The sequence below is a fragment of the Eleginops maclovinus genome, chromosome 11, assembly GCF_036324505.1.
Source record: "Eleginops maclovinus isolate JMC-PN-2008 ecotype Puerto Natales chromosome 11, JC_Emac_rtc_rv5, whole genome shotgun sequence".
Taxonomy (NCBI): domain Eukaryota; kingdom Metazoa; phylum Chordata; class Actinopteri; order Perciformes; family Eleginopidae; genus Eleginops; species Eleginops maclovinus.
Window position 1 is genome coordinate 11,790,666 of NC_086359.1, and position 14,344 is coordinate 11,805,009.

A 14,344-nucleotide genomic window follows, 5' to 3' on the forward strand; every position below is an offset into this window, starting at 1 on the left:
CTGAAGATTTAATTAACAGGGATTGACAAGGATACGTTTTAGTCCCCCCCCAAAAAAGTTGCTTGTAAAATAGAGCTACAAACTAAATGCTACTCAGCTGACCAAAGTCCAACGCTGCTGTTATTACTAAAACTTTAATGTTTAATAAAATCGGACTACAGGATGACATATTTGAGAGAAACTCTAGAGGACCTAAGGTCAGGTTTATATAAAACAATTTTGTTCACCATGTTGATTCCTCAACTAATGAAACTGTAACTGTGCTAGCATGGAGAGTAGTTAACATGAGGTGTGTGGATCTGATTTGTGTTAGTCATCATGACATGCTCTATTTTAAAACGAACAGCCTTGGATAGGTTGATAAGGTAATGGATGAACAGTTCAGTGCATGATCACAGGTATTCAGGTACGCTTAGGCTGGATGACATCATTGTAGGATGGTCTGTTTAAGCGCTGATAAGATCACAGTGGAAGATTTGTTCCTCTACAGTCAGAGCACAGATGAGGAAGAGAGAGGCCTGCTTAAGATGCCATGTTCAAGCTACATTTTCACCACTGGATTAATAAATGATAGGTTTTAAAGGAAAGAACTGTGTGGATGTTGGAGCAAGAAGGCACGGTGAAAACATGAATAGGGAAATATCCTGATGTTCATTCACTAGATGATCAGGATTAAAGCAGAAGTAAGTGCAAATTTACATTTTTCAAAATACTTTCACAAGTAATACCTGGGGGCTTTTTTGGTAGTTATAGAGGCATAAGCAAAGCGGCTCAATATAGCAACCTTTGGCATTCATAAAATCCGTAATCACTTTAAAGACTTAAGGTATTAACATCAAATATCCATGAGTGCTGAATGTGTAAATAGGCAAACGTGTTCTTAAAAGGTTTATTTTTTTCTTAAAACCATAGGGTTTTCTGTACCCTTTTACAAATTGGTTTTATTTGTTGTGTCTTCTATTGGAAAACACTACAAGAACAGCCTCCTGTCTAATCGATAAGTCACACATTTTATGTTGAAAAAAAGACATTCACACTCCTATTTGACAGTCTTTCTCCATCTTTTGTATGGGTTTCTTTTCATCAGTTGTTACTTAAGAGTTATATTTCTGCAGGCAGGGCCAGGGGGCTTTTGTTGGTCACTTGGATTTGGCCACAGACTGCAGTTGTGAGTTATTGTCAGATCCTCTTTCTTTTGTCGTGGGCACAGAGAGGCCTATAGAGCAGATGGATGAGAAGGAGACAAATGGCTGACAGAGGTTATCACTGGCTAATACGAGACCCCTGAGGCCAGCTGGGAAGTGTGTATGGTTATGTGTGTCTGTCTGGTTATCTGACAGCACCACACCTACACTATTGTAAAGCCCTATGGGATCCTCACTGGGATATGGCAGTGTCCTATGTCATGCAAGTATGTGCGAGCTACCTTTTTGTATAGGAAGTTCTCATCTTTATTAGAATAATAGATGGACAGAAAACACAACTGTTGTAGCAGCTACAGTCACTATAAACAAAAGTATTTAAAGGTTTTCTTCTAAATAAACAAAAGCTATGTTTACATTTAGCATTACCTGACCTAACAAGGTAAGGTACGGTCTTCAAGGGCTAAGAACCGTGGGAATACATGTATCTTTTTATTTTTGAGATCTGCGTTGAAGGCTGTGGTTTTCATTATTGTGCCATGAACAGATATTTCCACATGCCAAAAGGCCTACTAAGAGAGAAAGAGAAAAAGCGATAAAATGAAAAATACTGTAACTGTTATACTGTATTTTAGACGACGGAGCCGTGTGTGTGTGTGTGTGTGTGTGTGTGTGTGTGTGTGTGTGTGTGTGTGTGTGCGTGTTGTGTGTGTGTGTGTGTACCTCCACAACACACATGTTAACAGGTTCGCTGGACGGCCTTCTCAGGTTTCACAGCCCCTGATGAAAAGGTGTGTGTGAGACGTTGTCACACTGAGACCTGAGCTGGCCATGGACGCAGTAATGTGCCTGTGATATTGACTAATAAAAGAGGCATTTACAGATGTCTGACATGGCTGGAAGTAGAAGCTTGATGTTTTTCTGATGTGTCCAATCGGAGCCGGAACGACCTCGACACTTGGGTTGAGATTTAGTTGTATTTTCAGTCTAAGGTGGCGAATATGTTGTATTATGTTTTGTCAGCCCCAATAAAGCTATTTAAGTGAGATGAAAAACCTACCAGCTGACCAGAACGAGACAAAAACCAACAACGAAAAAGTAAAGCATGCATTCAGCAAGGACCTACAGAAATGAACTCACTGTAGGAAGAAACTGAACAACACAGGAAGCAAAACTAGTGAAATAAACAAGCGTGTGTCACCTTTGCATAACCCGATCGTCAGGCAGCACCACATCTGACTAACAAACTGCCAGGTTACAAAGTCCAGAGTGTGTTTTCTAGTGAGGTTTAATCTGTGTGATTTGTTTTACAGCCTTAAACCCCCCCCCCCGTCCCCCCCTTATCCACCACCCTTCCTCTTCTGATCCCCTTCTCGTCCCCTGCTCTGAGGTAGGAAACCTGCGCTGCCAGCAGTAAAAGGAGCTCATTGTGATCAGCTCCCACCAAATTAGTGGCAGCCTCGGTGCTGTGAAACACAATGGAGATTAGAAATCACTTGACTCCTGAGCACGATGATCAGGACTATTAGGTTACTGTATGTGTTTCAAAAGCAGGGCAATTAAAAGTTAACACTGAGTTTTCCATCTCTGGAGGTGTGGATATAAAAGGAGATTTTGCAGTCTATATCCTGAGGTGTAGGAGGGAGGGAGTGTGCAATTATCCGCACCCCCACATTCGTTCTCTCAAAAGAGCTCCGACATATGTTCTGTTATTTCTGAGATGGAGGTCGGCTCACGTTTTTTTTTTTTCACAATCCAAGTTGTAAAAGAGCTCCAAGCTAACAAAGAGCTACTGTATCCCGGATAAAATAATCATTATTGTTTTTCATTGTTACATTGTTTTTCTCATATAGCTTTCATGCAACATAAAGTAAACGTCTCATAAGAAAAGCGCTTACCCAGGATTACTCAGTTTGAGAGCCTTATCAGCCTGTTCAGGGGAAAATTGGTGACTGTGTTGCACTGATCATCTGCTTCATGAAGAATTATAAAACTGGTCAAATGTTAACTATGTGTGTTGGCAAGGCTGTTGCTATGTGCTGGTGTGATTTTTAAGAAGTTTAACAGCCCTAGTTTGTACAGTATGTTGGCATGGAAAAGCCATTGACATTGAAAGCTGATATCTTTGCAAAGTTCTGCTTTTCGAGCGCTAAGTTGTCCAGTAAATCAAATTCCTTCTTGGTTCATTTTACAGAAAAATTCCCCCGTAGACCTGGTGTGGAGATTGAGAGAGTGAGGAGGAGGAGAGAAGAGCAGATACATTCCTTGCTAGTCAGATGTTTGGCTCTACGTGAGCAAAATTACTCAAACTTTCCCCTTCGTTTTTATGGGGCCCAAGTTAAGGCTTTTTATAGTTATGATGGGTATTACAAACACTCTGTGTTTAGTTATAACAGCTGTTCAGGGGTCATTTGGTATATTTGCAATTCTTTTGTTACTGTTTTTCTTTAGTAGCTTATACATTTCATTGATACTTGTTTTGATATGAGAGGAAGCCAAAGATACGGTCTGTTAAAACTGAGAGTAACTGGTTTTTAACTGGATTCTAGCAATACATTGAGCTCTATACAACAAACTCTACTTTAGCGAGGACATTTCACTAGTTTGGAAATTAAATGAGCAGCTTAACTGATCTCTGATGAGTAAATGTGAAACTGTGAAGCATTAAGTTGATTTGCCACAGTTTTTCGTGTGTTTTTACAGTGATGATGGAGAAGAATCTGAACTGTCTGGAAAAATTCAAAGCATATATTCAGCATTTTATTTAGACTGTAATTTAGTAAAGTAGGCTAGATCAGGGGAATACAATCAGGATTTAAATAAAAGCTATCAATACTCCTCAAATGCTTTAACCTAAGTCTGGAGAATGATTGTTAGGTGGAAGTGTAAATGTGAGTGGTAATATGAGACAGAATGATTTGGCATTTAAGGTCACCAGTTACCCAAAATATGTCCTTATCTTCTTCTGCTTAATTATGTATTATCTGCTCCACTTGGCGTAATGTGCTCTGTTTATCAGGGTTTAGTTCTCCTGATAATCTGCACCTTCTTTGTTCCACAAAACAAAAGCTGGAGAATTTACTAATTCATTTGCCTCCTTTTCCAAATGTTTTTGGAGCCTCTCTTTCAAAATTATGTCATTGTCCTGGCGCTGATCTGTTGTTGACTTCAGGTGGCAGCCATGTTGGGTGCAGTAGGGGGAAGTGAACATTAACCATTGGCCCTCACACAGACACACAGTGTCCTTGTCTGCCTGGCCGGTTCTTTTGCAATTCAAATCTGTGGTGCAACACTGAGCAAATGTTTCCTTGTTGTCCTAGCTGCTGCTGCTCTACAAGCAGCGTATCATGTATCTGGACTGTCCTTTTCATGCAGCTTTAAGCATCCCGGCAGGTATGAAAGGACAGATTAGAGGCATGCCTGTTCACTTTCATCACACCATATTAGAGTAAGGTGACCCAGTTTCTCACACCTTTATCTTATTTAGACTGATTGTTTTTTTGGGCCTTTTTCTCCTTCCTTCCAGACATGATGTCATTGTAATACTCGTGTAATAACAGGAGCTTCTTGCTCGAATGACTGCTAGTGTAAGTGAATCTTTTTCTCTCACGTCAGTGTAGAATCTGTATTGGTTTAACATTTTCTGCATCTTTGATTTGATGCAGCAGCGTTTGTTAGGTGTCTCTTGATAATATTTGAATCAACCCGTACAGATGTTTTCACTAAACTGTAAAGGAACGTGAAATAGAATGGCCTTACACTGAAAGAAACGAGACGTTGACTTTAATTAAATGTATTAGGTCAACAGATTTCACGTCTGTATTAGGTTAGTTGAAAACAATAATATTAAGTTTAAATAACACATTCAACTTACGTTCAACTTAATAGTATTGCCTTCAACAAATCTTATACAGTTGTGTGAAATTTGTTGACATAATACATTTAATTAAAGTCAACGTTTCAGTTTTTTCAGTGTACGCTCCAAGTGGAAAAGTAGAACAGCTTATTGCAGCACTTAATGTGACTGAGCCGTCATTAATCAATTTAATTGGTGCTTTTCCTTCAATGACAAATTAAAATGTCCATGTGAAAAAGATCTATCTTCCAATCCAACTCTTGGCAAGAAAGAAACTAACTGTCTTTTTCTAAATGTTTAACTATTCCTAAAAAAGGTATGCACACACCCGTCGATCAATGACACAGTGTTTTTATTAGACCTCAGCTAAAAGGAATTCAGCAATAATTTATTTTATCAGTCGCGCCTGAACTTTACCCGCTGTGACGTGTCAAACAGTCCTCAGTGAAAAGAGGCCTTTTGAAATAAATGATAAACAAACTCCTGTGACCATTGTTATCGGCACATAGTGTCCGATGAGCTCACCCACAGCTTCCTTCTGAGCAGCATTCTGATCAGTAAAAGTAACTGAAACACCCGTGGGGGTGTGCAGAGAGCTTAACAAGCAAAGAATGGTAGTGTTGACAGATAGGGTCACTTTGGTTGATGCCTTAATCTCTCAGTGTTTTGTGTGAGCAGAGGGGAATTTACTGTTCCCTTCATAACTAGTCCCTATTATTCTGTATAAGCTTTGATTGCGCTCTATGATCTAAAATATCCATTCCTTGGTGGTAATTGCCTCATATTAGGCGGGTCTAGGGGAGCAATAAGGCCAGACGAGGAATTCTGTTGTGTTGGAGCTCAGCCGGTCATTTAGTACTGTAACCCGACATCGGCCACTCCAGGAGGTCGAGCAATTACAGGAGGGGAAACACCCACTTCTAATGATGTTTTCTGAGTATCTCAAAGTGAACTGGATAGTGTGTTGATGTAAAGATTTAGGATTTGTGTGACTGTAGAAAGATAGGGATAACGTTTTGAGGGTTTTCTCATGAAATATGTTGTTGTGCAAGGCTACTTACATCTGTGTGTGCCTAAATGAATTCCCCTTTTTGGATATGTTTTAGTTGGATGAATTGAAAACTAAATCAAAAGTGTATGCTGTGTCCCTCAGTTCCATTGCAAAACAATTTTACTAATTAGTGCTTTCAAAATTTGTCCTTGGAACATTATAACGCTGTCTTCTTTCAGTGTATAACTCCCTCACTGCAAGATTAAGTATCTAATATCATTATGTAACGGGTATTAGAACTAAACGTGTCCTTGTGATATAATAAAGCCTCACAGAATAATCAGGATGGTACTGAATGTCACGTACAAGTCCTAACTTTCCTTTTAAACTAATTTGACAAGACATCACGTTGCTTTATTAAATGTACACCAAAGGTCTATTTTCCTGTTATCTTCATGTATGCACAGTTTGTTCTACCAGGAAGTGTCCTGTCAGCTATCCTCTTATTGTCTCATCTTCACCTGACGTCTGCAAATGCAATAAATGCATTGCACGTAGACTCTGCTATACACTTTTTTATTTGAATACAGCAGTGAACTCAATAACTTTATCGAGCACAAAGGACAATGGTGGGACTACAGAAATGCTTATTCCATTGTGTCCTTACAGGTTGATTGAATCCTTTCTGTGGCTTGAGGTGTAGATGTGTGAGATAAACAGAGCAGTAAATAAGTAGATGAAAGTATTTGAATAATATTTGCTGGTTTTGTTTTAAGACGTCAAACTGATAGCTGTGTGTGCTGAATATAACCACCTGTTTGCTCTCCTTGCTGTACCTGTACCTGCCCTAGCTGCTTATCAAGCACATTCCTTTCCATGTTCCTCTACCAAACAACCAAACAGTGATAAGGCATCGAGTGTCAGAGTGCCATGTGGCCATAAAGGGCCAGGTGTCTGGCCTGCTGATCGATATGGACACCAAGCTTACCCAGCATAGATAGCAGATTGTTTTATTGTATGGTTTTTATATTGATAGTTGTTTGAAATAGTCAGACAAGTTGAGTTTCACTTCCTGTCACTTTCTCTTCTTTCTGAAGAACCACAAACTCAAGTACTGTCCGCTGTCATCCACCACACCATGGTGAACATCCATGCAGTGCCCTGAAACTGTACTGTAAATGCTCACAATAGCCTGTTTGCATTCAGTTAATCGATGTTCATTTTGAAAATATTGCATACAAAAAGCTGTTATCGTGGAAACTACAGAATGACATTAAACTTCCTCAATTTAGCAAAAAAGTGAGTATGCTCACGTAAAAAAGAGCAGCTGAATTGGTTATGGAAACGCCCTCGCCAAATTAATTATTCTGTTATGGAAATGCCCAGAATACCCAAACGTACGTCTCCGGACAGCAACATGGCCAATGCTACCTGACTTACCAAATGTTTTTCCCCAATTGACACAAAATCCTGGAGACCTCTCTCAGTTGTTCTCTCAAACACTGAACGAGAAAAAATGGTTATTTTCAAGGCAAACAATGACATCCTCACTGGGAGCAGAGCAGCTTTAACTCATTGCGAAATATACAGTTAAGAACCAGGTCATATCGTATGGCCTTTAAGCCACACCACTCTGTATAGGGTGAGATAAGTCCATTAAAAGCTTTGGCTCAGATTAGCAGCATTAATACATTCTATGAGTACAAATAAATGATTGTAATGGGCAGATATATAAACTGTAAAGCTTGCTAAAGGAATTCATTGTTCTGTTTCCATCAAACTGACCCTAAATAATCTGGTCCTGAATCACAACCCCCCACTACTGCTCGATTATAATAGCTCACAATAATTGACGATAGCCACGATATACATTAATACGTTTCATTACAGGATGCAAAAAGTTCAGACTTCCAGAATTGACCATTGCTATACTTAATGATATTGTACAGATCTAAAAAACAAATTTAGGGTACTATACAAATAACGGGGCTGCACACATTGCACTACATTTCTGCTTGTGTAAAAATCAGGACTGCATGATATTGGAAAACACTGAAATTGCAACCAAAAAAAACATTTGTGATACAGTTTATTGAAATGTAAAAGAATTCTATGAAAATGAATTTAGTGGGGGGGGGGGGGAGTTGACAGATGTGGCCCAAAGAAAAGACCAAACTGCGCTTCATTTTATCTGTCCTGCTTAGACTGCAGACAGTGTGTCTGTTGAGAGATGAGGCCTGGGCTTTAGGAGACACTGGGGACCGAAGAACAATAGGTGTGTTTTTTTATATATTTGCTGATGGAACCATTGAAACTTTTCTGACCTTCAAACAGGAAGTGGGTCATTTGTTTTTGTGTGTTTTCATTGTCGTCATCTGTCTGCCGGGCAGCCTCTTCTTTCGCACTTTCTGTATTTTTTTCTCTTTCTTACATTCCTCACCATGGGACTCTTTTGTCACTGTGGTTCCCGTGTTGTTGATTGGATCAGACCTTTACTTTGTGTAGGAAAGTATTTTGCTCCGTAGAGATTTTTTGTAACTCCTTTAAACCAGCCAAATGTGAAAGCTTGAGGTGTTGAGCATGAGTCCTCTCTGTGTTCACATCAGAAGTGTCCATGTCATATCACAAAGGGTTAGTTTGCGCCTGCAACAAGATGATTTATCTACATTTTTATCAAGGTGCAAGACTGATTGCTGTTGCATAACTTTTTATTTCAGGTGTAACATTCGGCATTCAGTTTAGAATTCAGTTCCCGATAGTATAATTGCTTCCTTATTTTTCTTTTTCTGTCCCAGATAAGTCTGCTCTCAGATATTAATACACATTCCTGAGACTGAAAAGGATATACTGCAGTAATGATGATTTTACACGGCCCATTTTTCAGACCAAACAAAGCATACAAAACTCTCATTACGCCTGCAGCCTTGTACTATTCCAGTGTGGAGGAATTCTTACAGTATCCAGTTAGACTCGCCATGACTAGATCGTATTGCAGCCCCACCGGGGGGGGTCCTTAATAAAAAAGTAATTGTCTTCTCAGAAGCCACTTGAAAGCAATAAGAAGTGTATCATTTGCCAAAGCCTCTGTTCAGTTTTAAAGCTTAATGCTGCCGAGAATTGGAGTTTCTGGTTAATGGTTGACAAGGAAGGATAAAGAATGCTTAACTGATGTTTTTTTAATAGTTATTAACACACTTCTATTGACCCTGTTGCATTATGAGTCCAAGTGCTAATAGTTTTGCTATTAGATGCATATACATATATTTCCCAACAGTAAGACGGCGGTTTATTTAAATGTATACAGGTTTAAGTGAAGTCCTCAACATCAAATCATGCAGACTGAATTTTAATATTGTCAAGTAAGTATTTAGGCCAGATCAAGGCAGGAATGTCGAGCTTGTTAGAGTGTGACAGCTTGTCTTGGTCAGTTTGAGATTTTACACACCAATGTGAACACTGCCCAGCAACACACAGCCACAGTTGCTCTCCCCTAATCTCTGTCCTTTTCCATGTTTGACACACACATGCAGGAGGGATTGCCATGCAGGCGTTGGTGAAAACAGTGCATGGCAATGCAGCTTTCCCCTTTACCGCTTATAATGTACTGTGGAAGTGCTCAACACCAGACCACTTCCACCTTTTCAAAAACGGCTTCCTCTCTGTTTCTGTTTGATCGGGGGAACAATAGGAATGATGTCTTTCAGGTCCTGTGGGAAACTTTAGTTCAGAAGAGAAGTATTTGTGAATTTGTGATGACTTCTTCATCCGTTTTACACTCACACATGTAAAAGATTTATGGAACAAATCTGCTCAAATCATCAGTCTTTTTATCAGGATTCAAAAATCCCAAACAAAAATCACGGAGGAAGGGATGTTCAAAAGTCTGACTTCTACGAGTGTTTGATTACAACTGATGAAATCCATCCGGGTCAGCATTTAAAACATCGCACTGACGAATGTTCCGTACAAAATTAAACATATTCAGCAACATAAACAAGGGATACAACAGGAATAAATGAAAGTATACGTTGTTGGTGCACTGCACCAGCTTTGATAAGATAGGAACCTATATTCTTGAAATTGGTAAAGATAACATATTTCCTTACACAGTAAAATTTGTCCACAACTGTATCCTCTCACAGCAGCATTGGAGCACCGTTCTACTCTTAACGTGTCCGTACCTCTAGTACATCTTCATATAAAAAAACTAACCAGGATACCGGTCACTGAGCGTCATGTACCTGGGTTCAGTCCCTGCTGAGGCGGGCGCAGGTTTGAATATGGCCTGCGCTCCTTTTACGCAAGTCATCTCCTGTGTCTCCCCCTTTCAACACTGTCACTCCAATGGAAATGGGTCCAGTCAGAAGTCACAAATACTTTGACTTCTGCTAAGACTGAGACGCAAAATCGTCTGTTGCACAAAGTGTAGTTTGGTGAACTGTGTAGTTCTTGAATCTTGCCCATATTAAACAAGACTAATTCACCATGAATTCTGGGTAATGTTTAGCAATACAAAAAGTTTGTTGTTTCTTTAAGAATGAAATCTCTTACAGATAAATGTTTTTCGTTGAGACAGTATTTTGAGGAGATATCCATTTAGCTCAGAGGTCCACCAACCCATCATCATCTTCTTCAGCAGACATAGCAGAGCCTGAGGGGCGAACACACTTATTGGTTTTGGCTTGCTAGTTGGTTGGCTACCATGGGCATCAGCCACTATAGTCCCTGAATTTCCTGCTTGTGGTCATCCATTCATTTGTGCCTTCTCTGTTTCTTATTGCGCCTTGCATTCTCGGGGTTCTGCTGCATTTCCTTATCATCCTGTACTTCCTGTATCTACATTCTCAATCTCTTCAATTTATTTCTGCCATATTTTCCTAAAACTCGTGGTGGTCCAGTCTCGTGGCTGCATGGTGAAGGTCACGCTGGAACACATAATCACCATTGAAAGACAAAAAAATCTGAAAGAATTTAGCACCCCCCCCTCCATCCCTCATTCCTCCTTCTCTCCATCAGCCTCCATGTGTTCTCTCTCACATTCATAGGTTTCATAAATCCAATCTTCTTTGCCAAAATGTGTCCTTGCCTGACTCCTTGGATTTCTTTTAAATATATGATCTTTAAATTCTTACGGGTCTTAAGGAATACTTTTCTCCTCGCTCCACAAGGATTCAGTACTTAGCACCGTTGCAGGCAAAAACTGGCCATGAGCTTATCTCTGTTTCTATTTTAAAGTTGACCCCTTTTATGGAACTCTCTTCTTATCACATTTGGAAAGGGACTTGATGAGCGTTGCACATTACTTAAAAGCTGAAATCTGATAACTGGTTCTCTCTCACATTTTCCCATTTTCAATCTGGTATTTTGTCATCCAGTTCAGCATTAACCAACCATAAAACATTGACGCACTACTTTGTCTGACACTGTGCTAACAGTTACAAAAGAGTGCAAATAAGGTCTTTTTCAGACAGGCTTAGGGTGTCACGGAGAACCTGCTTGACCCCTTACAAGACAGATCTGTTAAAAGATAGACTGAGCTTATTGTTAAAATATAGTGCTATTTTTACCATTTTCAGTTACCACCAACATCCTTTGTAAAGGCCACCACTGGTATGGTAATTACCACATGATCAAACAAAACGTTTCCACGGGTAATTACAGTAATGATGACCTTTATTGTCAGTGCAGAAGTGATTAGAATAGACTGTTGGTTATTGTTTGAAGCTTTGTAACTTCCTTATAACTGTCATTAGCAAGGGTTTTTAGAGAATACGAGAAAACAGGGAACACTAGTAGATGTTGGGAATAAGAGAAAATGAGCACGATGGTGGGGGATAGTTAGTCTTTGTGACAGTTTTTTTTTTGGGTGGAGGTTGGGAGGTCACCCATCCACCCACCACCACTACCCCCTCCCATCCTCCGTCCTCCCTCCTGCCTTGGCTAGTCTCCATGTGCCGAGCTCAGGGCCTTGGGAATGAATGGCGCCCGGCCTCTGCTCCGTCTTTGAAGCCGGCCAGGAATGCGAGGCCTCTTTTTTTTCTTTTTTTTTCTCCTCATCCCTCTCTCTGTTGTTCAGCCGGCCGGCAGCACTAGCAGCTATCTGCGGCAGTGAAATATTCCCTCCGCTGCGCTCATTGTGCAATGGAGAGCCGGACGTCATCGGCTGTCCAATCAGGGGCTCCCACTAGGCAGTCTCGGGTCTCTGTGGGGGGAGAAGGGACTCGCTAGAAGTCTTTCCTCTAATATTTAGCTCTCCTGGTAACTTGGTCTGGTCCCTCTTTTTAGAGGAAGAAAGATTTTCTGAAAGAGAAGCCAGGACGGAAATCCTTATTTAAGTGGAAACTTTTACAGATGAAAATCAGGAAGGGCAGCAACTTAGACTCAAAGTTTTGGTGAGTTTTTCTATTTCTTTCTTGCTAACAGCTCTCTCTTAACTTGGCAAACTTTCATTCATACCAGTCTGCAAGTAGTTGTGTGTGGCTCACAGCCTGCCTTGCTGCTGATCCAGCCTTCCAACTTGATTCAGCTTTCCTGCTGTCATTGTTCACTTCTCTTGTCTCTTGTTGTTGTGGTTTGCGTGTGAGGGTATTTGTCTGGGCCGGTCACCCTCTGCCTCACCCTCCCTCCCTCTCTCTTCTCTGTACATTTTGTCACTGCCTGTCCCCTCCATCACTTCCACTTGAGCGCTCCCCTGTTTGGGAGCCTCTCTCTCTGTGTTCGCAGAAGGAAGAGGAGGGCTGGAATACACACACACACACACACACACACACACACACACACACACACACACACACACACACACACACACACACACACACACACACACACACACACACACACACAGAAATACAGCACAGATCAGAAGGCCCTTCATAAACACATGGAATCCCCCTTAATACTGTAGTATGAAAGGCTCTTGGGAGGTGGGTTTTGTAAATATGCAAAACGACCACCTAGGATCATCTTTAATTCTGGGATTTATGCTCAGGCAGCAAAAAAAAGTGGCTCATTGGAATTGATTCTAAAGGAGGTTTCAGTTATCATTCTAAGTTTCTAACTACAGGATTTATTTGGTTTGTTTGTCAGGATAACGCAACATTTGCTGCACGTGAGGCCCAACTTTCATACTTCCGTGTCAGAGTTGATTAGCTGGTTGGCTTGTCTTTGTTTTATTGTCAACATCGACCTTTGTGTATATGCGTGACAGGTATGTAGCCTCATCTTGATAACAAAGTCATGGAAAGGCATTCAGGTCATGGAAATGAGAAGCTGTTACTCTGTCATTAGAGTCTACCGTAAAACCTAAACCTATTATTAACTAGAATTAACTTGAAGGGGCTGTTGTTTGTATTCAAGATGTTTTTTGGATAGCTGGTGATGGCAGCAGGTTTCTGTGTTACAGGATTCTAGCCCTATAAGTTATAAAATCCTCTTTTAGAGTGTAAGTTTCATACGGAAATTTGGGACATTGTACTAGAGTTGAAAGTTAAACCCACCATTGTCAAGATTATATTTACTTGGTTTATGATGACTAAAAGAATATGAATGCTGCAGCAGACAACACCAAAAGATTATTTATCAAGCTTCACATTCACTTCGTTGTCGCTGTAGTTCATTTAATCATGCCCAAATCATTACATTTTAGGCTATTAAATGCTTCTCTCAATAGAAAAAGAAATGCAGAGAGCCTTTATGGTTTGCAGCGCTGTATAACAAGAACAAGAAGAAGACATACTTTTATTAATCCCTTACAGGGAAATTGCTTTTAACAAGGCATCATACATCCATCACATGACTAATCCTCCCAGATTTCTGTAGCTCCATGTGGAATTCCTGACATTTTTGTCATGTGTGTGCTGTAACCTGCACTGCCAACCTCAAGGATCCCTAATTAGAGGCATTGTGCATGCAACATGAAGGCAGGCTCCTTCAACAGGTGGTTAACTGTATTGACCCTGCAAAACCAACATGCTGTGAAACATAAAAAGTACTTTATACTGTAGGCCATGTCTTGTACACAAAATGTCGTCATAGAAAATGTGATTGTTCACTTCCAATTCCTTTTTTTTAATGAAAAGATTAAAAGAAAATATACCAGTAAATTGACTTTGTGACTATGTGTTATGTGGAGATGTCCACTTGATGGACAGAAATATTATAATAAAAATGTTCCTCTTTTTAGAAATTACGCGACACATTAATAGTTTGTTAGAGAAAAGTCAAAGGATTTATTCTTCGATGCTGCCAGGTTTTGCCTTCTGGCATCATCCCTGCAACATTTAGTTATTGTTGCAGGTTAGTTGATTGAGTATTTTATTTCATATATCCATCTAAGATGAGGTATAAAAATGTTTT

At 40.1% G+C, this 14,344-nt stretch overlaps 1 protein-coding gene across 4 annotated transcripts in view; it reads left to right on the plus strand.

Annotated features, from left to right (window-relative positions):
* The window catches only part of shroom1 (shroom family member 1), a 28,398-nt gene that overhangs the window by 2,513 nt on the left and 11,541 nt on the right, over window positions 1-14,344 (plus strand). Inside the window, exon 1 of one of the 4 annotated variants that reach the window (XM_063895175.1) lies at window positions 478-683. The exons of 2 other annotated variants lie outside the window; for them this stretch is intronic. The gene's annotated coding sequence lies outside the window, so the exon portion shown is untranslated. Of the gene's footprint in view, window positions 1-477; window positions 684-12,130; window positions 12,382-14,344 lie in introns of those variants that run through there. One more of the 4 variants, XM_063895176.1, reaches the window with a different exon arrangement.